This window comes from Ammospiza nelsoni, chromosome 7, assembly GCF_027579445.1.
Source record: "Ammospiza nelsoni isolate bAmmNel1 chromosome 7, bAmmNel1.pri, whole genome shotgun sequence".
Lineage (NCBI taxonomy): Eukaryota > Metazoa > Chordata > Aves > Passeriformes > Passerellidae > Ammospiza > Ammospiza nelsoni.
Window position 1 is genome coordinate 39,963,735 of NC_080639.1, and position 27,974 is coordinate 39,991,708.

The 27,974-nt window shown below is 37.2% G+C and overlaps 1 protein-coding gene across 1 annotated transcript in view; it reads right to left on the reverse strand.

Moving 5' to 3' along the window:
- The window catches only part of BAZ2B (bromodomain adjacent to zinc finger domain 2B), a 111,225-nt gene that overhangs the window by 60,743 nt on the left and 22,508 nt on the right, over positions 1 to 27,974 (reverse strand). Inside the window, exon 2 of the mRNA XM_059475756.1 lies at positions 25,192 to 25,234. The gene's annotated coding sequence lies outside the window, so the exon portion shown is untranslated. The remainder of the gene's footprint in view (positions 1 to 25,191; positions 25,235 to 27,974) is intronic.

Here is a 27,974-nt window from a genome sequence, read left to right on the forward strand (position 1 = left end):
TACCTGCCTCTCCAGAAAGTAGATCCTTGGTTGTCTCAGACAGTAAAAATTAAATTTAAAAAGCCACAGCAAATACAAAAGCAAAATCAATGGAGAAACACAAAATACTGTGAAGATACACTGCGCCCATTTCAACTAAATTGTTCATTCCTTGTCACTAATAGTTTTTATACACTGCAATCGGTATGCATGAGGAAAGTCTCCAGGCTTTGCAGGCTAGCAGAACAAAGTATACTACTATACTGCTAACATGGGAGGTACAGTCTGTCATACAGAATTGCCTACCCTCTGGTGTAGTTGGGGTACCAACTGCAAACAGCCACTCCACTCTCAACAGCGCCTAAAGACTTCACTGCTTTTACTCTTTTCAGTCCAATTTATCATGAATCAATGTCCAAGGGTGACGTTGTGTTTGTGTTCTGTTTATGCTGGATATTATATTCTGTGTCCCGAAGACTGGCTGAGAGCGAAGGCGGGGAGAAGTGCAGATTTTTGTTATCAGAGACTGGACTCCTCTTCCACAGTCTGCGGGAGCACTGAAGATGTCTGGGCATGGATACCACACTCCTTTTGCTTTTTAGTTAGTTAGTTAGTTTAGCTAGCTAAAAGCCAGTCGGAGCTTTCCCTGGACTGTTTTTCTTTCCCTTTTCTTGCAACCATTCGGACCTGCTCCAGACTGGAACCCAAGGAAACACCAAGAGCTCACACTCTGCAGCCTGCTGGGGCCTTCTCTGCAGCCTTTCCCAGTGCCAGAGGGACTGATACAGAGCAACCACCCACCAGAGACTTTCTGAATTTGTCGTCTCTTCAAAGCAGCAAATGAGTTTTGTCATCCAGAACTGTTCATTTTTTGTGCTGGGGGAGTGCTTTGCCTGCTAAATCAACAGGTTTTTTCCACTTGACTCTGAGGAAATTCTTTTCCGAACCAGCTGGGGGGAGGCCAGATCTTAACCCAGCAAAGAGTACACCCGTCCGAGCCAAGGGCTGCCTGTTTCTCCAGGAGAATCCTGTGGGAGACAGTACCAAAGGCTTTGCTGAAGTCCAGGCAGGCACATGCACAGCCTTCCCCTAATTCTCTAGTCAGGTCACCTGGCTATGAAGGAGATCAGGTTGGTGTGACAGAACCTGTCTTTCCCAAAGCACTGCTGCCCGGGCCTGCTCCCCTGGCTTCCTGCATGTGCCGCCTGTGACCGCACCCAAGATGATCTGCTCCATAACCTTCCTGGGCACTGAGGTCAGGCTGACAGGCCTGGAGTTTCTCAGATGTGAACATCTGAAGTATTTTATAAATAAGCATAGTTAGGAACCACCTACAAGCACTCTATACTTGAGTCATAAATAAGACATCCTTGGCAAATCAATACTTTTTAAATACAGAAAAGTAAATATAGCTATACTTGCAAGCTTTTAACTAACATAGGCCATCTGTCTGATCAAATAAGGACTGGGAGAACAGTAATAAGCTGCCCTTTTAAGGCTCTCCTCTCTCTCTCACCCCCACCCTGCTCCTTTTATTTCAGCTTGTAGGGGTCCGAGAGGTCTTTTTGAGAGGGTGCTTTTTCAAACTTTGTTTTAGCTGCTTGTTTAATGTCTCTAATAGAGAACTGGAATATTGGTATTTCAGAATTATTTTGAATGGAAGAAATTTACATTCTTCTCCTAGAGACATACATAGTTTTGATTTCAAACTAAGTTAACCCTTAATTATGTTTAATTACTCTAACCACAGCAGATGGCTAACTCCAAAAGAGATAATCCCCAAAACAGTCATTAGACAGGATCAGCAATAATTACACTATAGACCTAATGCATTCTGTGACTAAAAAGTCCATACCAGTTACAACAGATCCATATCCTTTTTAACCTCAAGTGAGACATTTGTTTCATTGGAGTTATTTTGTCAGTCAATAGTTATGAACTGCCATTTATTAATCTCTCATATTTGTCAAAGACAAAAATCATCAAGTAAAACTAAGAAGAAAATTACTTTTTAAAATTTTCCTGGTGTAGTGATTTATGTCAGTTCCTCCCAACGCTTTGCCTGAAACTCCAGCTATTTTCCCAGAATTTCCTATGGTGAAGAATCATCATTAATGCAACTTATGAATGAAAACAGAAAGTAATCTCTTAGTAAAAAGGAACAAAGAGGGGAAGTATGTGAAGCTTTACTCAGGAAAAATGTTGTATTTTGGGGGGGAAAAATTACTATTGTTTAGTAAAAATAGAAACACTAAAAAAAATATTTACTGAAGGAAACAACAGTCAAATGATTTTCAAATATATCAGGTTGAAATTTCTTTACAGTCAATCACCTATCTATTCTATGCTCAAAACCTTCATGGAAATGTACCCTAATGCAGAAGAGAAACTCTTTTCCTACTCTTATCCTATCAATGTTAGCAGGGATGTGTGAATACTATGAAGTACGCTTTGAAGACATCTAAACACTAAACTCATCTCCAAATTCCAGTTTAACTACTACATTCCCATGTACTGCTTCCTTTTTTCAATTATTACCTCTAACACAGTGAAAAAAGAAGTTGAGTAAAAATACACTTCAGTTTTTCTCAATGACAAGTGAAATTTGTAAAATTTTGACCCCAAACTATAGAAGAGTCCCACAATGCTCTTGCCTTACAGCAAGGTATTTCATTGCATCATAATAACACTGTCAGTCTGCCACTAGTTCTTGTGTCAATGAGTGCTCCCCTGCCAGAAATACTGCAGGGGATGAAGGGAAGCACATCAGAGTCCCAGAACACACAGTGCAGCACATCACAAATGCAAAATGCAGTGTCCAAAAAGGTCATGCTCAGAAGGTGAACACAGAGCATGGGTGCTAGCTCAGAGGTGACTCAGCAGGCCATGCAGTACCTGTGCATTCCACACCTTCCACAAGGGCCACAGAACCAAGGAGGAGTGGGTTCAAAACAAGCGGTGTGACAAAAAATACCCACAGAACAAGCAAGCACGCTGACCAAACCTCAGGTGAGAAGGAAGTGAGGTACCCACAGGAATGGGTGCAGCTCCTTACACAATGGCCACCAGAGGCTCCTGCTGATGCTCCATGCTCTGCCGACAAGGCCTCGTCACAAACCTTCCAACACACAGTCTACTGCTGCTATGGTGTTCTACACATTGAGATTTTTAAACTCAAATAAAAGTGCCTATACACTTAGTCAGATCCACTGTCTCAAATATTGTACAAACCAGAAAATCCAAGTTAACTGATACATATTGCAAATTTTGCAGAATGTCACTGCAATTATATCACTTTGAATAATTTGCACTAAGTACTTTATGTAAAATTCTCTGGGGAAAAAAGCCACCATAACAAAACTTCTTTTATTCAATCAACAACCACAATAAAACCTTTTTTTGTCAATCAAAAGCATGATTGGCTTGTGTTTCAAAGATATCATACAAAGACACTTTTATGCACCAATACACTTAATACTTTACTGCCAGTTATACTGTGTGAGGCAGACTGCACGTTCCTGTGTTATGTTCCAAATGGGCTTTATAGCCTTCCCCTGACTCACATCACCCATATTCAAATGGTGATATGACAACTCATTGTTTATCACATTAGAATCCACAACAGTCAAAACATTCCTAAAATCCCATAGAGATTACAATTCCATATGTATTTGTTTTAACTTTACCCAGATCAGGTGACTTACTAAAAGCCACTTCAAAGCAGACCCAACTCTTAAGATCAATAAACAAGTAACCATGTTGCTTTCCATTAGAAATAAACGTAACTTTGAGTATTTCTGCACTTGCACATTTTGTAATTTTCATGATCATGGTAAAGAAAGAATAGTCACAAATGACAGAGAGCATTATAAGTCACTTCCTTTACATTCCATGGAAGGAGGAGAGGTACACAAGTCAGGTTAAACTACAATCCTTCATAAGCCTCACTTCAGGACAAACCTCAGAATTTATTTCTGAAAGCTGCATAATGCTGGGCAAAAAATGTAACCTATCCAATCTGTACCACAAAAAGTATACGGCCATACTAAGTATCCATGGGGCAACACAGCACCACAGACAGGTACTTAATGTTGAAGCGACCCAAGCCTTCTTAAATGTTTCAAACCCAGAGTAACAAACTAAGAGTCTGGTTTAAACAAATATATAAACAGAATGGTTTGGGTTGGAAGGGCCTTTAAAAGCTCATTTCATTACACATACACACACCACCACAGGCAGGGACACCTTCCGCTGGATGAGGCTGCCCACAGATCCATCCAACCTGGCTTTTAACAGTGCCAGGGATGGGGAGATCACAATCGCTCTGCCCAATCTGTGCCAGTGCCTTAGCACCTTCAATTTCTTCCTAACATCTAATCAAAGCCTACCCTCCTAAAATAAAATCTATCTGCATTATCATATTGCCTCTGTATGAGGTTATCAACTTTATACTTCCATGTTTAGCAGATACCACTTTTATTAAGAACACACATCCCTTCACTTATTTTCACTTCTATGCTGGGTTTGGAAAGGAGAAGCTGACACCATCACCCTCAAAACACAGAAGCAGATGGGTGGGATTAGCTTCTTACACAGATGAACACACTTTCAGTCAGGAATGCTCACCCTACAAAAGCAGCTGCCCAAGCCACTTACAGTACAGCAAATTTCAGATGACAAGAACGGAACCATCCTGTAAGTTCCTTTTACCAAAAGAGGAGCAGTCAGGATGCAAATATCAGGGTGGCAATTGTACAGCGCAACTCTGTTCAGACATTAAGGCTTACGGACATTCCGCTCCTGAAGTGGAGATGACGGCACTACACATCTGTATTCCAACACTTCTAAGCAGATTCCAAACAGCAAATAAAGAGTGCTGCCACATAAAACTGATGCAAAGTCTAGACTCTTGTCTTAACTGCAGAGGCTAAAATAATATCATCTGAAGAACATTCAAAGGCAAAGATTCTCTGGCATCAGTTTGGTAAATGCCCCAAAGAGGGAAATTCACCAGATTTTGTCATTAAACCAAAACAAAGGATTTAGCATTTCAGAAATGAGGTTTTACAAATCCTTCTGTTCCTAAAAAACAAACAGATCACTGCAATATTTTATACTGTCTTGGGATGAATATCAGTTTTTATTTTCATGCCTAACCATTCACCTTAAATACATAGTTCCGGTTTCAATGTAAAAGCCCACTCTTCCATTCCCCACATATCTTCTTTTTAATATTCTAGTTATGAGACTTCAATAACTTGGGGTTCATTTGCACCAGATTCTAGTTCTACTGCATCTTCTAAAGAAGCAAGACTTAGCATTTTATACTATTACTTCAGTTTGTGAGGGCACTGAACAAACTATCTACAACTACTTCTATAAATTTAAAGTTATGAAGCGCTATTTAATCTTTGCATACTGATAATCAATACAACATTTTTTAAATACATAGCAAAAATTCTTGCTTAGGGTGGTTCTGACCCACCCTAAGAACAGAAACCCCAAGAATATAAATCCTATGCAACAGTAGTTCAAAAATCAGTAAAACAACTGGGACAGCTGATGTCAATGCCTTTTTTTTTTCTGTGCTTTTTCAAAATCTGAATTTTAACCTGTCCAAGGCAAATTTTCTACTTTTCAGGTGGTATTCTGCCACTCAGAAACTCCTGTTTAGCCATTGTATAGTACACCTCTTCCCATAGTTCAAAAGCCAGACTTGATCTCAAGCTCAAGACTGAGGCTTAGCTCCAATTACAGGCACGATCAGAGCTGGAGAAAACACCTACCGAGGGAGAGTGCCCTGCTGAACCCCTGACAGCAAAAGCTGCCACAGGCTTGTCTAGGCATCATTAACATTCAACAGTGCTTGTGCCAAACATGCTTTATATAGTACTTCTATATTTGAATCTTGCCTAACTTTGCCAAATAATAACAGAAGGCATTAAACCAGCACGTAACTTTGTGAAGCCTAAAGTATTGTCTCTAATATATATATATATATGTATAAGAACTTTCAAAAGGAGTCACAACAAACAATGTGGTTTTCCTACTTGGTATTATTTTGCTTTATGCAAGGAAAAAAAACATAAAGAAATTACTGCATCAAGAAAACTTTGGTTCATCTTTAAAACATGATCTAAAGGAAAATTAATCTAGGGAAAGAATAACTACAAATCTAATATCTATTTGGGTGCATGAAAGCCATGTGTGTCAGAATAACGAGTTCAGAACAAGTCCATGGGCACTGCCCAGTAAAAAACGAGATGCTGAAAAAAGGGTTCCTTTACCCTGAAGTCCTAAACTTACAGACCACATACACTCTAACAAGTACACAGGGGCAAGGATGGTAGGCAAATGGACCATTCCTAACAAATGGTCTAGAGATTTTTGGGGTTTTTTTGTTTGTTGGGAGTTTTTAATCCTAACAATTTAAGTTATTATTCTAGTCCTTCAAATACTGCTAAAAACTATGACCACCAGCAAACTCTGATGAGAAATGAATTATGGGTACCAAGTCAGAGTTTCAGAAAAGCATCCAGGAGAAACAAATCTTTTCGATGTGTTCCAGTACCAGCCTTAGGCTTTGCAATGGGTCCTGATTTTGTTTTAGAATAGCATCAAACTTCAGTCTGATTATTCTAACACTAATATCATTTTATGTTTAAGCAAAAACACAAAAACCCAAACATCTAAATTGTACATTAGGTTCTCTAATGCCAGCGAAAACTAGTTTTAGCCCATGGAAGAATGAAGAAGTCTACCAGCCTCTCACATCAATGACTGAGTTCGGGCACCTTGATTAAAAAACTTATCGCTGAGGAATGCTAATTCCTCAGTTTTGAACTTCTAAAAGCAACTTGTGGTGTCATCTTGAAGGAATGTAATAGTTCCCACTAATTGGCTGAGACACAGATAAATGGTTTCCACATTTTCATGCTGTCACACTCTCATGGTTCTTTGGAATCCCAGAACCAGCTCTTGAAGGAAGCGTTACATGCCATAACAGCCACTGTTTTGAGTCAGCTTCATCACTGGCATCCATTCCCTTTTCCAAAATATCCTTCTTAGGTTATTTGTTCATTGTTTCTTCCAGTTGGAAAGATATGATGATTTTTTTAAAACCTGAGACATTTGAGCAAAACAAAACCCCCAGAAAACAACAACAGAGTCCACTAAAGTTTAGGTAAATAGAATAACTAGAAAGAAAAATAATGGGGTCTGAAGACACAAGGAAATAAAATTAAGCCTTAACAGAACCCACAGCAGGTATGACTGTGTCAGAAGACTATTCTGGCTGAGTCCATTCACAACATTATTTTTACAAACCAAGCAGATGCAAATCTGACATCTTGCTATTATTTACAAACCTAAAATATGTGCCTAGACACAAAAAACCCAAACAGATCGCAATTCTATTTCCATAAACTGGAAAGAAAGAAGATAATAAGCCATCCATACTTCCATCTTCGAAACAAAAGTCTTGTATCTAGATATTAAGCTCTAACAAAGCCACATGCTAAACATTACATTTTCGTACATGATTAAAGAACACTGGTTAAAGCACGAGTCCACTCTTGCTGTGCACCATGTGTTGTTTTCTTGCAAAGCTCGAAAACCCTTTAAAGATTAACAGTGATACACACTGTAAATAAGCCATTCTTTAAAAATTTGAGGGCACTCTGCAAAGGCAAGCATTCAATGATGGTCATATCTGACAGATAAAGCTGGGGCTGTCTCACGGAGTGTGGGAGCAAGAAGCCGAAGCAGTCCCAACTCCCGCCAGCCAGCTCTCAATTGAAGCTCTCCGTGGGGACCTGGGGCTGGAGCCAGGGTCAGCACCTGCCCTTCCCTGCACAGCACAAACAGCCGCATCCTTTGGCCACTGCTGCCTCCCACACTTCCCTTCCCCCAGGCAGCCCAGGCACCGCAGCTCCTCCAGCTCCCATCAGGGCTGCTCTACCTGCTCTGCAGGAATAAGTGCTGTAAATTAAGCTGAAGCTTGAGCCAACAAGGTCAGCTGTGAGGCACCAAGCTTTAAGAGTGTCTTCAGAGGCAGAATATGCAAAAGGATTACAAGTAGCAAGGGAAACCTTTTCAAAACACCCAGAGCAGGGGCACAAGAAGAAGGCTGGACAGCAAGGAAGCCTGCTGGAAGACAATATATTTATGTTTTGCTGGTCCTCAGACTAGGACATTTCATAGACATAGTCAATATTAAACACTACTTAAATTATCTGGAATATCATATTATATAAATTTTAACTATTAACAGCAGCAATTCAGTATTTTGTTAAAAAAATCAATAGAATCTTGTTCTGCAAGAGACATTAGGATAGGACAGTACTCCAGTTTATTTGGCTTCCAAATTAAATACCAGTATTAAAGGGCTTGTAAGGGAGGCAGCATTTGTACAAAACCTATGGCTATCCTGTAAATCCTTTATCTTTCAGTCAGTGTTCTCAAGACGAAAAGGTCATAGTTTCAGAGAGAATGGCACTCATTCCTCAGCAATCCTCAGAATATAGCACAAGTATTTGGAGGGGAAAACAGTTCAAATCAATGGCTTCCAAATACCAGGTCTTCACCACCCCGCAAGAAGAGAACCCTTTTAAAAAGTAATATATGTTGAATCCCTCTTCCTTTCTTCCCCATGGCATTTTTACTGCCTTGTTCTCCTTAAAACAGACCTGTATCTACATGTTCTATCCACTCCGTTGTCCACACCCTTTTCTCTATAGCTAACAACTCATGTGAACTAATAGGTCAAGTATGTCCAAAAACCTCTTTCTACCTCAAGCTGAAGGAACACTGTTCCTCACCTACTTATTTTTCTCACAGAGTGAACAAAACAGATTTCTCATATACGCTGTGTACTTTACAAGTTTTTTAATAACAGCTGTTTAATTCAATGTCTTATTTACCCATCTATTATAAAAAACATCTCTTTCTTTTAACAGAATTATAGTTTTTCTCCATGTTTCATTTTTGGTTCCAGTTTCTGTTAATATAGTGGATATACTGTGTTACTAAATGAAATTGTACATCCTTTTATTTGCATGTAATATACGATAATAGAAAAAGTGGACTTTTGAAGAGCAACAACTATTTTGGTTAGGAATTCATTACAAGGTTTTTCATGATCTAGTTTATAAAAGGAGAAAAAAAGTCGTTGGTACCAAGAACACAATATTATTTTACTATTAATTTAAATTAGAACTGCAAAATTTAATTTAGCGCTTTTCTAAACTTCCACAAAATGACCAAGAACACAAACTGGTATTATATGCTATAGAACGCCAGTAACATTCATCATGGTACATACAGCACTACTGCAAATGCTATGCCATTTATACTAGCACAACACAAGACCAACCTTAAGAAGAATAAAAAAATTGTAGACCCATGTAGCAAGTCAGGTAAGACCACAAACACTCTGTAACCATTGTTTGACAACAAGAAATCTGTTAGACTGATAGTCTTGAGAAAAATAAGACCACACCTGGGTACTGAGTGATAGCTCACACTCACCTGGTCCTCAGCAGCAAGGGCCAAGAAATTACTTAAAGTGAAAATAACACATCAACTCTAATAAAGATAGAAACAGTACTCACATGATCATACAAGGCTGAAAAAATGGCTGTTTTGCTTTATTTGAAGACTAAGTTTGTTAGACAGGAAAACAGTTCTGGAAGTGATAAAAATATTATGAAAACACCAATACTTTAGAATTTGCATGAAACACACATTCTATGTCACTGCATTTGTCCAGTGAGTATTCATCAGAATTTTTCATAAAGTTAATACTAGTTTGCTGAAACCTAAATAGACTTCAATGGTTTGGGGTTTTTTAAGCTCATGAAAATCAGGTTTTTCCTCATCACTACTGCCAGATAAGCATTACAAGAAGCATCAGTTGTCTCAGAATTTTAAAACAAAAAATTTGCTATTCTATATATTCTTTTTGCATTCTTCAATCTATAAACATTTCAAACGATTAACCCAGGGAAGGCCAGGAGGGGCGGGGGGGGGGGGGGAAGGAGGGGAAGGAAGCACAGAAGAAAAGCACTGAACACTTGGCATTACAGGAGAATACATAAAGAACACAAACAGCTTACTGTGGAGAGGGGTTTAATCAGGAAGTAGCCATTATCCTGTCGCTACAGAGCAGTGACAGCACTCCAAAACAAGCCGAGGGCTTGGTCTTGGAGGTTTTTGTTGTTTGCTTTCTTTTTCAGTCAAGAAGGAAGAAAGCACACATGCTATCATGTCCGAGTTCGCTGAGCCCAAAGGTCGCCAGACGCCTATTGTCAAAAGCTATCCTGAAAATGAAATCCAAGCAAGCATTGACAAAGCTGTATTTAAGGAAGCATCTAAAATCTACCACAAGCTCCCTCTGTGTTACACACAAAACATGGCTGTCTTATTCAGAGATTAGCAATTATTGTAATGAGATACTGTCGGAGAGGGTCAAACAGCGCTTCCTGCAGTTTACACATCTTGATTTCCTGGTAAACAAACTGAAAGGCAGGTGGAGCACTTGGATCACCAGTAACACAGCTGCTCACGGACCAAAACCAGGAAAAGTATGCAGCTTTATCTGCACTTTAATTACATGAGGAGAAAAAATAGCAGGAAAACATAAAATCAACTGAACTATAAAGGAAAGTTTTCCCACAGTGTTACATAAGTATCAGTGCCAGGCTGCACTGTTTTCTCATTTATGCCAAGCCCAAGGAAAATCTCTATTTTTATGTAAATTATGCCTATCTACACACACACACACACACACAAACACTCTCTCTGTCTCCAGAACCAACTGCTCTCCAAGTCATTTTGGTAAGTAAAAGTGCTACAAAACTATACCCTAAAACAACCCTGGAAAAATTTGAAACTAAGAAAAACAAACTCTAATCACAGCATGTGAATTTAAGCACAATTAAATCTACTAACAAAATGCAGAAATCATAAAAATTAATTAACACTATTTTAAAAGAAAAACAATTCAAATTACTTTTCTTGAAACTGCCAAAAACTTTTCCTGTACAAATCAAATAATCGCATATGGACTAAACATATGGCAATGACTCAGTGAGAAGAGATTACAGGTTGTTCCCTACCTATAATCATTCCAAAAACTAATTTCCACAAGCTTCAGTTTAAAAACTGTATTTTCATGGTGGAACTGAAGAGGGTCCTAGGTTACTATGAAAATTAAAAGGGGAAAAAAAAAGACAAAGCAATCCCCAACAAATAAATAAGAACACTCGCCACCTAAAAAAACCCTTCACTAACAGAAATAAAGCTCACTTCTCCTAAGCAATTAGAATAAAATATTTGGTCCAAAAACAGAATACAGAATTTCTGCAAGAGATCAATATAGCTAACTTATTTGACAATCTGTTTATACAAGTGAAACTGTTACAGTGACCAAAAATAACAGCGCAAGCGCCTGAACCACAACATGTAATCCAAGAAAAATCATTTGTATGGCAGTAGAGAGATGCAGAGATACTAGGGGCTGGGGGGCAGTGGATCAACCAATGAATTCTTCCCTCTCAGAAATCTAGCAGCATCAAAGACAACCAGGGGAACACACCAAACCAACATGTCTGAAAAAACAAATCAAGAAACAAGACACCAAAAAAGTTTCTAATAACAATGTTAGAAATACCTGGCAGCCATTTTTCACAATTACGAAAGAAAGAAAGGAAACTCATTTAAAAAATACAGAAAGCATTACTGGAAAGATCAAGAAATATGAAGGGGTTCATCTGTATCAGCAAACACTGACAGTGAAAATGCAGCCTCTGCCAATGAAGGAGTGATTCCGTACTCACAATCTCCCAAACAGCCAAAGATACATTAAGAGGGATCTTTACAATCAAAACAACACACCAAGATGAATTTTGCAGGCTGTGATTGTTACAGACCTAACTAGTGCAGCCACAATTTCCTCATCAGACACTTGCATATTAACTCCTTGCCTTAAGTTAAACTACACCAAAACTTCAGCATTTCATTCACACGATTTTTTGTTTCCCGTCTTACAAAAAAGTAGTTCTGTCTCACCGTGTGCAGGTTTTCTGAAGAGAACAGTAGAATTCCAAAACATCAAATGAGAAAAGCCTTTGCAAAAACAAAGATTATCAGCAGCACTCTTCAGAGTAGCCTTAAAATTGTTTTAAAAAGCAATATATATTGTATTTAATTGGGGTAGTTTGGTACTAGTATCACTGCAAACAAACTTCCACTGCAAGATTTAGGAGACCATGATCTGAATACTCAATCTGCTAATATCAGAAATTTGCATGCTAAAATACAGCTATGAATAATTTGGTTCTTGCATGACTCCAGGAGAATCACACAGAATAGTTCCACGTGTTAAAGTAATAGCTCATAAACTATGATTTTTTAAAATTGTTTCAATCCATATTGCTTATAATGTGAAAAATACTTAGTGTGGAAAAGCTGTTTAACACTCACAGAGCAATGAAGGAGAGAGAAACAAAAACATGCCACTGGAAGCAGCAAAGGTCCATACTTATTTTCCAAACCCAAGGCTCAATCAGACCTTAGTCCAGTAACAGTCAGTGAAACATTAAAAGTACAGATCTAGTTTCTATCACTGTAGCCATCAGAGAAGCTAAATACACTGAACTATAACACACTGCCTCTATGTCAGTCAGCAAGAGAGATTCAGCTATTGTTCTCAGACACAAGTTTTACAGGCTACCAAAACACTGGTGGGTCAAACACCTCAGCTTCATGAAAAAAATTACATTCATGAAACTGACCTAATATGATATAATAAATCAACTACTCCAGCTGTATCTTAAATACTCATCAGCCCCTGCCCTCATGAAATGGCATGGCCTCAAAATGTGGAGTTACTGTCTTTGTGAAAGATGTCCTTTTCTTAAGAGTATCACTTTCTATATAGCAAATTCTAAATATAAATACTATTGAATACAACTCTAGCTATGGGTATGATTAGGTAAACTACATCCATGGAAAAAAATTAAAATCTTTACAGAATAATACATATGATAACATTAAGTAAAATATTGAAGGGCTCCTCCACTGAGATTTCAAATACTGCTCATGGGAATTAAATCTATGGTCATAAAGAAATTACAAAATCCTGAAAACTTCATCTACTAGATTTCAGTCTATCTAGAACTACCTATATTCATTGAGGTAGCTCAATTCCACAGATTTTGATTTGGAAGGTCTCAGTTTACCCTGCGATAAAGAAATATAAAAGCAGTTAAGCTGTAAATGTTGCTTACACGCACTTGAGAAGAACATGTAATCCCTATGGAACATGCAGTGAATGCTAACAAAGCCAGAGGTCTACATTTCGTATCATAACTTGATCCAACTTCAAAATTGTTGCAAAAACCACATGTTCATACCAGAACTACTCGCTCAAAATAGCAAACATTTATGAATACAGGCCCAATACCTGAATCCAGTGTCATCTGTGAACACAACCTGCATCAATGGTGTTGGAGAGCATAAACCTCCTGCAGTTTATTAAATCAATATGCTTATTTATAAGAGTTTCAGATGCAGTATTAAGTCTACCTTTTGCTTCTAGCTATTTTAGCTGGAATACTCTGACATTAACTGCATGGACCAATAAGGAGGACACAAAAGGGATAATTCATTACTTAAGGAATAACAGTGATTCTAAATAATCTTTTTATTCAAGAAAAATCTATCAAGCTAATAGAAGTGACCTCCAACTGAACTACAAAAGATTGGCAGGAGGACAGAAGTGTCCACAAAGGATAGGCCCAACAACCAACTTTCTTCCCCTCATTCAGCCTGAAACAGAAGTCTCAACCACCATTTATTCCTCAGAGACCTTCATGCAATGGCACACCAAAGCAAGTCCTACTTGCATCCCTGTAAATTCAGACTCTGACAACATTTACAAGACTCAGTAGCATTTTTTCCCTACATATGCTACTGTACGGAGCCCACTCTTGAGTTCCACTCTTACACTGAGTACCACTAGTACTCATTGGATTGGTCTGAAGTTTGGCCCCCAAACTGAAAACAAAGATGCATCACAAGGGACAGATTACCTTACTTCAAATAGTTTCTCACCACCAAAAACAACTACATCAACTGACAGTAAGGAATCTGCATCCTTGTAACAGTGGTTATTTCCCTTACCAAAGCCAAGGGAAACAGGTGCCCTTTCCCAAGGAGAATAGAGGCAACAATCCTCCCTTTGTTCTACCTCCTACATATCCCAGTCACATTTATGGGTCATATTGCTCACAATTTGGCTTTATTTTAAAGGCCCTTTGGTCCTCATTGAATTGTTTATAAAATGCATGAACACTGTACCTGTCAATTTGATCCTGAAACAGCATCTCAGATTTGAAATGAACACAGTAGCTACCAGTGAATGTCACTCAGAAAGAGCCATATTCTACCCTTACTATATACACCTCTAACAAAACCCTAGTAAGTACAGAATTGTTTCAGTGCACATAAGAAGCCACACAGAAACCCAGAAAACTAGCTTATTCTTTGCATTACCTCAGTGCCCAAAATCATTCTTCATGCAAGCTCACTACCTAAAACTCATCACAGAACTACAAAAAACCCCAAACTATCACTCACTCAGTTAGTGGCATTTCAAACATTTGCCACTAGATTTCAACCCCACAAAATATATATACATGGAATAAATACTCAAAGAGCACAGAAAAAAAACCCCTGAATTTCAGTACATTTTCATTTTCCTGTATCAAAGCTTTCTCGGATACTCCTTTTCATTCTTAGCATTACTAAATGGTTTTAACTAGCAACTTGAAAAAAACAAACTAAAAAAACCCCAAACGAAACCATATCAGGATGTCAAGGAACACACTGTCCTATGTACCAAATAGTGTAATTTCATGATAAAGTTGATACATCTTACCATAAAGTTTTGCTGATATTTTTCAATCTAATCTATTAAAATTTAATCATTTGAGTTTTATGAGATTTGACACCAAGATGAGGTTTATTTCCATGTTCTGCATACACTACTATCATCCATTTTGAAAAGCATTACAGAAAACAATATTCTTAATTTTCTTTACATGTATGTGCTTGGGGGGATAAATTAAGTATTAATTGCTATTTGGTCAAACAAGATTTTGGAGAAAAGATCACATAGGTAGAGAAATGCACATAGAAGTAGAGTTAAACTGCTATTTTCCATAAAAATAACCATTAATTTACCACATTATTGGAAATTTGAAAATAAATTACTTTGAAACTATATTTCAGAAGTTTTTAAAGCTTGGAACAATAATAAAAATATTCTTTATCTATCATCAAAGTACACATACACACACAGACACTCTGAGAATACAATATTCATTTTGCTGCAGAAGAACAGACATTGCATAACAATGAGATTTGCTAATGAAATCAGCCATCAACCTGGAATACATTTGTATTAAACCAAGACCTCAGTGTCATTTTCTTTTTGCATCATTTGTTCTCTCATTTTTCGACCTTTCAAATATTCTATCCTCTTGGTTTCAGTGCTTCAAGTACAGCAATACTGCACAATATTTAAACACTGTATGTATAACCCCTATTATTTTACAAAATTTCTTTCTCTGCTTACTACTAAATGTAGATTCTAATTGCACAGCTTCTATCAGCATTGCAAATGTAGCCTTGAAAGAAAAATCAACGGGTACTATAGAAACAAAGGAGTTTTATTTCCTCTGTAAAACTGCAGGAACATCTAATAAAAACTGGCTGTCACTCGGAACAAACTATACTTTCATAGCTCAAGTTGCACACCCCTTAATACAAGAATTTAACAGAACACCACATTTTAGAAAAATAGCCTCTCTATTTATCTAATGATTAAACAGGACAGAATTAAGCATCATTACATGAATACAGGTGTATTTTCTTTGCCTGAACATGCAAGACCATGATGAAAAAAACTAAAACAATCCAGCAAGTGACAGTATGTTAAAGTATGCGCTATATATAACAGGTACATAAAACACTTTACTGAAAAAGAGATGAATACAAACTGGAATTATTTATGCTACTCCTCTGAGATGACTATAAAAAATTAAAAATTACAAATGTATTTTAAAAGACATTTTTCTCTCATTATACCAATATTATATTTTGGTTTTGCAGGTTATAGGCTGTCTTATACTTCATAGATAAAAAGCAATCTATTTGCACCCCTAGCTCCAAAAGTATTAAACCCATGTTTTGAAATCACCCCAAAACTATTGAAACAAGAATACAGCGCACTAATTTCTTCTACTGTTCTCATTTTACAGATTTTTTTTTCTATTGAATTAATACAAATAACACATTGTGACCATATGGTACTATCAAGTGAGTATTATTGTTGATAAGCTCCAAAGTCATACCAAAACCTAATACAAAACAATAGGGAACAAATGTTTGTAGACCTGTTTGGTAGGGTTTGCTTTTTTTTGCAGCAGTGGGTGAGAGAGGGGGGGTCACACATTACATGGTGCTTGCTTGGGTGGGTATGAGTGTTCTTCTCTTTTTTTTTTTTAATTAACACTACAAAACCCTAACTCCATGAAAAGGAAAGGGCAAATAATTACTTACTCTAGTATACAAAAATTGCTCACAACTATAATGGAATAAATGGAAGCAATTTGTAATTTATTTTATCTGGGGGATGTAAGGAAGCCATTCAGGCATTCTATAGTTACAACAGCCATCCCAACATCAAAAAAGTCCGAAAGAAACTTCTTTTATGCCACTTTTTAAAGTGGCATAAAACACCACTGAAAAAATAGAGGACAAAAATAATCACATGTCAGAATATGGACTTAAGCAACCCTGGAGCAAGTTGTATCAAATGGTCTCTATACAGCCCAGGAATACTACCAAGATATTGGACATAATGAACTAGGTAAGTAACTGAAAGCACAAAAATTTCCATAAACTGTCTTTGTATGAGCTCCATGCTAAGTTAACAAGCACCAATGTCATTAAGAGCCTTTGAAAGCTGAAGGCATGAAACACATGGCCTTATTTTTTCTTCCATTTTCCTCAGTTTTAAAGATATGTGGCTACGGGATACAAACATCCTGTCGTATGTCATATGAAGAGGTCCTACTCTCATTCACGCATTACCACGTCCCAATAAAAAGATGTATGAAGACTATCATACACTATCAAAAATGCTTCTCTCAATTATGAAGCATTTATCCTTCTGCAATGAAGCCATCCACATTAGATCTCAAAACGACTGAAGCTGAAGAGACACAGGAGGCATGATTAATTTAAACACAAGGACTATATGACCTCTAGGCTCTGAAAAAAATAAGTTCTAATGCAACAACCCTGAGCCCTGAAAGTGATGGGTCGTTTTCTCCTGTGATTGCTTTCTGAAACTAACAATTGTAAAGTAGGCTAAAGAGTGTGGCTGGCAGATGATAGCTGAGAAAAGCGTGCACTTTTAACAATGACTTACTGCCACGTCATATAGATCAACAGTCCAATTGAGCATCTTCTACAAGATCTTAGAGGCTCTTGAAGCCACATATTACAGCAACTGACATCACAGGCTTTATTAGTGATCAATCTAGTGGATATGAAAGCTAAGAATATAGAAAACTGCTAAATGATACAGTCTTAATTCAAATGAGAATGACAAGATGTGCAAATTTACTGTACATGTGAAATATGTGATTCTGGTACATCACTGTTGACACTAGGCAATCATGCATATACCTTAAGCACACAACATAAAACTTCACAACTCACACAACTTGGCATAAATTTCACAGGCATGAGAACACAGAAACCAGTTATTCCACTAGTGAAAGTGAACCCTTATTTTAAAAGTATTGACAAGAATATAAATGAAACTGTATCAACATCACACAGAATAAGATAATGCCAAGTGCATGCTAAAACATACTTGAATTTTTATCAATAAGAAAAAGCATTAATCCAGAAATTTATTTATTTGTATTTATTATCTCTGAACTCCAAATAGGAAGCTACTACAGTATATAGTCTAAAATTCTATATATTGCTGCAATAAACCACAGATATAGATACTCAGAGTAAAAGCATATTCCAAAATTTAACACTGTCCATTTTATAGTGTTTCAAATATTCCAGAGAATATTCATAAATATATACACGCCGACATACAGAATACACACATATACATACCCAGTTTGCATATACAGGTTTTGTGTTGTGCTTTACTCGTACTCATATGCATGCACACTAACACCTACACTTTCAGCAGTACACAGTGCTTAGTTAAATGCTATTACTAGCACTTCAATGCAGAAATTGTAAGCATGCTTCAAAGCTTACTTTTAAATACCTAGCAATAAAGCAGGCTTATACTTTTTTCACAATGAAATACTACAAATTGTATTGAATTACAATGACTACCATTAATCTACTTTTAGGGAGTAAAACTAGAGGACAATTTATTAAAGCACAGGAGGAACTCCTGAACATTGGAAGTTCATGGGCTATGTGCTGAGCTGCTACGCAAAAGTGTCTATGATGTTGCAGAGCTGCCATTTTTCTTCCTTGACAAAGCCTCCATCTGCCACAGAGCCATTTACAGCCTCAGAGTCAGAATATCAATGATTTCCAACCATTCTGCAAGTATGCTTTCACCTTGACATCACCTCTGTAAAATATCTAAAGCAGATAATACATATAACCCTCAACTATATCTAAGCCCATGCTTTATTCAATTGATACACATTTAAGGTGTACTCTAATACATAATTTCTTTACTTCCTCTGAACTGTGCAAGAATATGAAAACTAAATTGTATACATCCTTTTCCCTGTTGTGTTTGCCCTAAAGAAATTACCTTTGAAAAATCTAAAAAGAAAACCTTTGACTATTGACAAAACATGTAAAAATTCATTAGAAAACATCTGTATTTACATAATGTACATGCACGCCATCACAATTTACTTTATTCTTTCCCTTATAAACAAAACATGCCTGGTAAGATACCTACTACACAGAATAAACTATCACAGCCCCACTGAAACTAGCAAAACTACTTTCAGCTCTTGATGCATACACAATCTGATTTTTTTTTTTAAATCCAGATTAGAGATAGGTCAGAAGAGGAAAGAGAATCTTGACTTACTAAAAGAATACCTAATGAATTAGGTCCTCATACAAAACAGATTATACCTGGATCAATAAAATGAATCAGGCACACACATATATATTGTTAAGCATTAACATATACATATACGCACACATACATGCACACGTACGCTCTCTGTCAAGTACAAGAATACATATTCCATCAGGCTCATTACAACATGACTTTAATGCAGGCACTCATAGACAGCAACTTCTGGAGTCTCAAAATGCAGATGAATGTCAGTACTCTAGACTAATTTTAAAACGAGCAAAGTTGCAGCTTGATTTCATAGAGAAACTGGACCACAGAATAAATAATTTTGGATTACAAATATGTATGTAATCACATATGATAACCAGAACTTCAAATACTGCCATACAAACCCTCAAGATGCTAAGTATACAGGAGCAAAATATACGAACACTAGATGAAGTTTACAAGCATCTTTATGAAAAATTTACTTCATAACACCTGTAAAGTACCTATTTTACAATCTCAACTTTTGAAGAAGCAAAAGTAAAATTATCAATGGTAGTCTGGGTAAATAGCAAAAAAATACCCCACATGCAATACGCCGCCCTCCTTGAACTCACAGCCCTTACAAAGACCAGGCTTTTTGGAGTTTTCCTTGTGTGAATTAGTCAAGTCCTATTAAAACAAGCTTTCTAGTTGAAACAGGAACACAATACTCAAGATGAGTTATCAGTCAGAAAACTCCTGAAGATTAGATTGAAAGGAGGTGCCAACAATTGACATATGGAAAAATATCTTTTCAATAGTCAACTAGAAATGTCTTCTTAACCTGAACATCTAAATTTCAGAGCTACTGTATAATGACTGAAATTCAGTAAGAAAAAAATATTTCTCATTTCCCATAAGTGGACAAAGCTTTATTTTTAAAGGCTAACAACATTTCCTTCTGTAAGAAAGCCAAAGCAAACAAAGTGAAAACTCCTATCTAATCATATGTACTTGGAAAGATTTCTGAATTTTTAAACTTTTGAAGGAACTGTGAACAACAAAAACACTTTCTTGTGCAAACAGAATGTTGCTATTGCAAAGATAAATCAGCTGTCTAAACAACACGGTGATACTACCAAAAACTGAATTTACATCTGAGCTCCTCCAGTTCTCATCTGTACAGTAAAGTTTAACAAACCATTTATTCCTCCTAACAGTGGATTTACAATACTAATTTAGAATCTGCCCCTCAGCAGATAACCATTATTAAATCTGGTTTGTAGCAGAAGCATTAACAAAGTTGGGAGTAAGTCTTACAGAAACTGTCAGTAAAGGGGCTATATGCTTTGTTTTGATTTTTTAACTGCCTTCCTATTACAACTTACAACACATCAAATCTAGACTATTACTTTAAAATAAAACTATAATAATATCTGTTCCACAGATAAATACGCAGTTCGTTAACTCTTTCCTTGAAACTTTCAGTCCTTTCGTAGTTTCACTTTTGTAATTTTAGTTGTTTGATCTAGCGTGGTGTTTTACCTAATAAAGGCATCTAAATACATAGGATATACAAGTACACACTTGTATATACACACTAACCACATTTGCAGACACCATACAGCAATAAACCACTTCCAATTTTTATAAGATTATTTTCTAAAAATAATAACATAAAAACAAGTAGAAAAAAGGTGCAATTGTCCTGCATTTCATTTACGCTCAATATAATTACTGCAAGCACATGAAACTGTTACAATCATATTATCTTTAGTTTCTTCGTCAATGTTAATTGTTAGTATACTAAATTGTTAGTATATCAATGTTAATTGTTAGTATACTAGTAATACTATATATTACATCTTCTAGTATAATTACTAGAAGATGTAATTAGCTCTCCAGCTGTTACACGTGTATGAAGAAAGCGAATTCTCATGTTCTGCGGGGCATGTTTTGGAAGCTTTTAAATTTTTTCGGCGCTTGCTAAGTGTATATCCATCTACACAGTTAAAAAAACCCCAAAGTGCTACTTTTCAAACATTCTTATCACAAACCATGAACAGCCTCCTCTTCTAGTCTCAGACTGATTCTGTTTAGAAGGGACCATAAAGCCCATCCAGTCTCACCCTGCCATGGCAGGGACACCTCCCACTGTCCCAGGCTGCTCCAGCCTGGCCTTGGGCACTGCCAGGGATCCAGGGGCAGCCACAGCTGCTCTGGCAATCCCAGCCCAGCCAGGAATTCCCAGTTCCCAGTGTCCCACCCATCCCTGCCCTCTGGCACTGGGAGCCATTCCCTGGCTCCTGTCCCTCCATCCCTTGTCCCCAGCCCCTCTCAGCTCTCCTGGAGCCCCTTCAGGCCCTGCCAGGGGCTCTGAGCTCTGCCTGGAGCCTTCCCTTCCCCAGGGGAACACTCACAGCTCTCCCAGCCTGGCTCCTGAGCACAGGGGCTCCAGCCCTCAGATCACTGCTGTGGCCTCCTCTAGACCTACTTTAGCAGCTTCACATTTTCCTTGTACTGTAGGCACCAGAATTGTTTTGGGGGAATATAAAAACAGAGGCACTTTTTCCACAACCAAATGGACATTTCCAGAAATTCTCTGCATCTTTTTGAGTAATTACATGATGTAAAAAGGCAAATATAGGTATATATGTAGATGCTTAAGTTAACTTTTGATGAGAAGGGGAACAGTTGTGGAGAGGGAGCTACTGATACCAATTCAAACTGCCATAAAACTATAGAACTACTTCTATTAACCCAAAATGACCAAATTTTTCTTCTTTTTTCCTCCCTACTTCTATGTAAAGTGTGTTCCAACTTGTTATCAACAGTTTCTCATTAGCTGCCCCAGACTCACCAAATTTCACTTCTGGTTCAATAATCCTGGTTTTTGTTAATTTTCTTTTATATAGAAGCTGCAAGTGATAAAACAGATGGTATTATAAAAATAAAATAAAATAAAAACTGTTTGCCTAACTTGCTTGTTTCTGCAAGTCTTCTTTTATTTAGCTACAAACAGGCTATTATTTATCTACATTTAAATTTCAAGTAAGAGTTTTTCTTGGCAAATTGCTTCCTTATTTTAAACTGAAATACATTAAATCTTTCATGGGTCAGACTCACACTCATTTTTTGTTGATGTTTGCTTTCACACTCATAGTCACCAATTCAAAGTAGGCCACTGAATACTTTGTTACTGAAAAGAAAATGGGTCGTTTTCAAAACCTGTTAAATCCCTACTTACACTTTCTGTAGGACACTTGACTTCTGAATTTTCTAACATGTTGCTTTTCTTTGCTCTTTTTTCCCCCCTCTGCCCTCCCCTCTAAAAAAATGGGGGGAAAATCCCTAAGTGTAGATCTCACCTATGAAGATGCTTCTGCTCATCACCATACTCACCCCAACACCAGTATTCCTGTAATGGCAACATCTCTCAAAAACATGACATTTACCTTGTCATGACAATTTTTGTCGAAGAGGCCTCTCTTCTTAATTTCCTAACTTTAGTCCAGAAAATTTTGCTCAGCCTTCTGCTGAGCTGATCTTTTACTCTGAACTCTTTTTTTAAATTATAGCCATTAATAACTTGTTTAGTTACAACCATATAAAATTTTTTTGAAAGTATTATCTGCAAAAATTTCAAGTATTTTGTCAACATTCTAAATTAGCTGTTTCTCCAAATAAATTGGGACTGTTAGAATTCACCACTGCTGCCTTTTGTACAAATAAAAGGAGACAAAATTAGGAATTTAAAAAAATTTGTATTTGGGGAGAAGAAATTGGCATCCACAAGAACTATCTAAAACGGCATCACTGTAACATGAAAAGAAAAAGAAATCTCACCAAACAAACAGACCAACCACCAACACCACAAATGACAACACAGAAGGAATTATTACTTGCCATTTTTCCCAATCTTTTCAAGTTCTCCCTTCATCGACCTATTTGTTACAACCCAAGGCACACTGAAGTGCCATTTCTTTGTTTGGATGCAAGGGTTATTATTGCTTCCATAGCGAAGACAGTATGTTCTGTAGGCTAAAGAACTGACTCTACTCACAAAAATGTTAGATTATTAAGGATATATTTTTTTATTATTATTCAGAGGCTTGATATTTTTCATCTCTCAGAAAATAATTAAGCATGGTTGGACAAACATACAAAGAAAATAAACTGGCACACTGTGTTAGTACTAACAGCCAGCATCAAAATGAAGTTTGTTGAAATAAAGATATCTACACCTGGCTATTGTTTCTCTTTGTTATTTTGTAATGCCTACAAGAAAACTCACCAAAAAGCATAAATCTTTCTATAAATTCCTCCTGTTCTTCTCCAACTGCATACTTAAAGAGAGGAAATTCATGCATGTCAACTTGACCATTTATGAAGCATTTTTCTCATTTTCCTGAGCAAGGCACTCTTTTCTTCAGCATTCATCCTGATGACTCCACAGAGTAACAGTGGTCAGCTGCTGCCAGTAGCAGTTCTCGTTCCACACTTGAGGTCCAGGAAAAACTGCCCCACAGAGGAGGACTTGTTGTCCCTACGAGTAGGACTCATAGATAATAACTCCCAGAGCATTAAGGAGGAAGGAGCCTTTGTAACACTTGAGGGTTCAGAAGTCAGGACAAACTTTTAACTCAAGCAATGCACCTGTGTTCTTAGCAGAATTCTATCTCCTTTCCAAGGTAAAGGACTTTTTTTAAAACAAAATTTCTCAAGTCAGAAAGCTAGCAGGTTTAGCTTTTCAAAGCCAAACATACAGGTAATGTTTAATACCAATTATGTGTTCCATCCCCTTATCCTCTGCAAAACTGGAAGCTTCTTCCATAAAGTTTCTACATCCTTCCAATCACTGCAGGCTGGGAAAGTAGCACTGTTAATACATCCCAGCAAAAAACATTACCACATTAACAAAAAAACAACAGGGTTAAGCTTTTGTTAAATGAAGGCTTTTTCACTAAAACCAGCTAAGGTTACAGAAGCTGGCAGTACATCACCACATTAGAGGAAGTTTCACAATAGCTGATTCTGCACTAAACATTAAATACAGATAAAGCCTTCCTATTTCTGTTATTGCAAATTATTTAATGAGTTTCTTAGTTCCACTTTTTGATTTTTTTTAATGGTTCAGGATGTTGCTCATGATTTTGAAATAGCAGGCTATCATACCTCCCACCCTTACTTGCTCGCCTATCACTGCCTGCCAAGCAATGTGTTCACCAGAAAACTGCTCTTTTGTACTCTATTTCATTTCAGTCCAGATCCCTCCAGTTTAGATCTGCTCTCTTCGTATTAACCAATTCGTTCTTTGAATTTAGCAGCTGCAGGCGGTGCCCCTGCCATCCCCACAAACATTATATTAAGACACATGTAGTGGCGGCCACAGCTTCTTCCACACTGAACAGAAAGCACTTCTGAAACCTGAGCCTTTTAAATTTAATCTTACAAATTATTGTTTTAGGCTTTTCTTCTCTACTGTCAGTGCACATTTCACCTCTATAACTGCAAAGTTACATCTGGGATGAGGTCCAGAAGGTCGCTGTTAAGACATAAAACTCCACTGTTATCGCCCAGTCTAGTAATACAAGAAAACTCATGTTTATCATCTAGCAAAGTATCACATATTCTCTGACTGTGCAAAATGCCTTTCAAAGTTGCTAAAACTGATTTTGGAATTCACCTCGCAGCACAAACTCTCTATTAGTTTTAAATACTCTGTAAACTGTACAAGAGACACCAAACCCATTAAAGGTATACACTAAAATTATATGCTATCAAATTTATATTTCAAGCCTACATACAAAGTAATCCAGAAAGAATGATAACAGTATTATGTTAATTGTTAAAGACCTTCTCAACAGCTAAACCTGAAGTCACAAAAATAATTGCACCCACAGACTAAGTTTTACTTAGACTGATCCATAAGTTTTAGCTGAGGCTGTACTTAATGTCGGGCTGAAATCATGACCCGGATGAAGAATTTAGCATTAGACCACTCAGTAAATAATATTTTCCTTTTCCCTGTATGAGTTTTGCTTCTCAGAGAACTATCAGAATGCTTACTGCTACAGCTTACTTACTATGACCAACGTGGTCAGTTGTGTGACATTGCTGTTCAGCCACCTGAAAACAGAAAACAACTCATGATCAACTGAGTCATCAAGCAACTTCTGCAAGGACAAAGACACATCAAACAGAACACTAAAATTTCTTTTTAAAAAGTACATGAGGCATTTCCAGCACACTGAAAGCACTGTGTGCCAGATATGAAGCCATTACAAGAGGAACAGTTGAAGATAAATTTACATAGTAACACTTTTTTTTTTTTGCAACAATCTGCTTAAATACACATACCCATTTTACTATAACTAAATTGTGAATGATACAGTACAACAGGCACCCCTTTGATAAACACAGTAAGCCAAAGGAATCTGTCAAAATGCAAAGTAATTCCCAAGAAACAACGGAAAATGTTATTTTCAATAATGGAACCAGAGTTTCATTCCATTAGTGATGCCTTCTAGCATGCAGATTTCGAATTCTTCTCATGCTATGAGAATTCAGAAGCATCTGTGTGTCAGCACACAACCACACATACTGCATTTCAAACTCAAAATAATTTTCAGCACTTGTTTGGATTGTTTACTTCCCAGACTTTTTTTCTCCCTGGGCAGATCAAGTTTTTCTGAACACCTAGCTCACACACAGTGCATAGGACACCGAAAACAGCAAAACAGATGCAACATTTCCATTTCAGAACAATGTTATTGCTATAGTAATAGAAATCCAATACTGTTGGGATTTTCTGATTTTTTTTTTTCACTGAAGACATGTAAAGATACTTTAAAAATATCTTCTGTAAAATTAAATGTGGACTTGCTTTACAAAGCTTGGAGGCGCTCTCTGCAGCTACACTGAGACAATTTTAACTAAGCAAAGCGGCATAATTTGCCGACATATCAAAATGCTAGAGTAAAATGGCATTTCAGGATTTTTCTCTGGGTTTGCCTTGATTAGAGCTTTTAGACAGAATGCTTTTTAGAAAACAAATGCATAGAAAAACAGGTATTTTTACTCTAGATCCTTTTCTACAGCATCACACTGCTGGGAGCATAAAGCTCACATATCTCACAGTGGCACAGACAAGAAAGCACAAAAATAAGCTAACACAAAACTTCAGTCATCTACATGAGTAAGAACTTCTTTAAGAGTTAGGCAAGCTAGCTAATTTAAATCTAGGTAGGCAGTTGCATCAACTGCAGCCATACTTTTTTTTAATGTAATCTTAAATTACAACCTGGAAATGTGTGCGCATTAACTCCAACTGCTTTTTTTTGTTTCTTCTGACCACCAATGTCAACCTAAACACCCACGCCTGCCAGAAAAGCAATAGCTATTTTTCTCCCTTGACAAAGGACAGCCAAGAACAAAACACTCCTCACAACAGTCAGTGGCAACATCAAGAACCTATAAAGGAAAGGTATCATGTTTATTCTCCCAAGGGGAAACCTGAACATTGATATTCACCTTCTCTAGTTTACTGTCATACTTTGACACCACCAAAAAATCCCAACCTACTGGAACCAAAACAAGGGAGAAGATAGAAGATAACACACAGTAATTATACGATTTAAACAACTGGAGCACAACTTGACACTTGAGAGAGGGGAAGCTTAAAAAAGTATGCCTTTTGCTACACTCTCAATCATCCTGCTGGCTGACTAGAGCCCTGAATTGTCTTCCCAAATGCAGAAAACACAGGTGTATTTCCTTTCTTAAGTTGGAAACATGGCACTTCCTGCAATTACTGAAGCTCAAAGCTCAAGTACTTGCTCTCAGCTAATATTCTGCAAGTATATTCTACTTCTGACTACATACATTTCTGTGACACTGCTGAATTAGGGGTTTGGAATCAGTCCTGAAGGCACTGAATAGTCCCCCAAGACCTGAACTTAGGGACAAAGGTTAGAGGTTCAGCAGAAGGCAGCAAAAAAAAGTTCTTCAGGTTCCTGCTTGCCACTTGCCAAGAAGGATAACCAGCTACTCAAGCACCCGGCAGGCAGGGATACTGCACAGCCACGGCTTCTTCAGCCTTGAATCAAGTCATGAAATAGTTTTAAAAACAGGGTCTACTACGGCTCCCTGATTAAAAGCACACAGACTGGCTTTGGCCCCAGTGTCCAATGTACAGAATAAACAGATGCCCTAAACTGAAAACCAAGGTAAAACTCAATAGCAAAGATATGATTTGGCATGAACTGAAAGAAATTACACAACATTAACTTCTCCATACAGTAAAAAATACGCTAATGGACCAAAGAATATTGTTTCAGATTAAATATTCTCTTTCTTAACATAACTGTACACACACAAACATGACAAGCTCAGGATTAACCATTTAACTATCAAATACTGGAAGTCCTTGACACTAGTTTCTTCTTCCTTTCAGTACTTCCAGTTATTCCATTAAGGCCCTACAAGCATTTGCTTGTGGTTTCTTTTTTTGATTTGTTTTTAGAACCAATTATTAGAAAGTGTAAAACAAAATATCCTCAGACACAAACAAAATCCTAAAGCAAATTAAGAACAAAAGGCCAGAAACAGCCAACATTCCATACTCAATAACAATGGAGAGAGGTGGAAGTTGAGTATTTAAAACAAAAAACAAAAACAAACAAACAAACCTAAAACCACAACAGCAACAGAAACCTGAGAGTGGTCAACGGAGAATGGGACACTTACAATGGACGAGAGTGATTTTATTGTTTTCGAATTTCAATATTGACTATGCAACATTAATGTCACCTAATCAGGCTTCCCTGCTTTATTTCCTTACTGTGTAAAAGTAAAGGCAAAGGAAGCT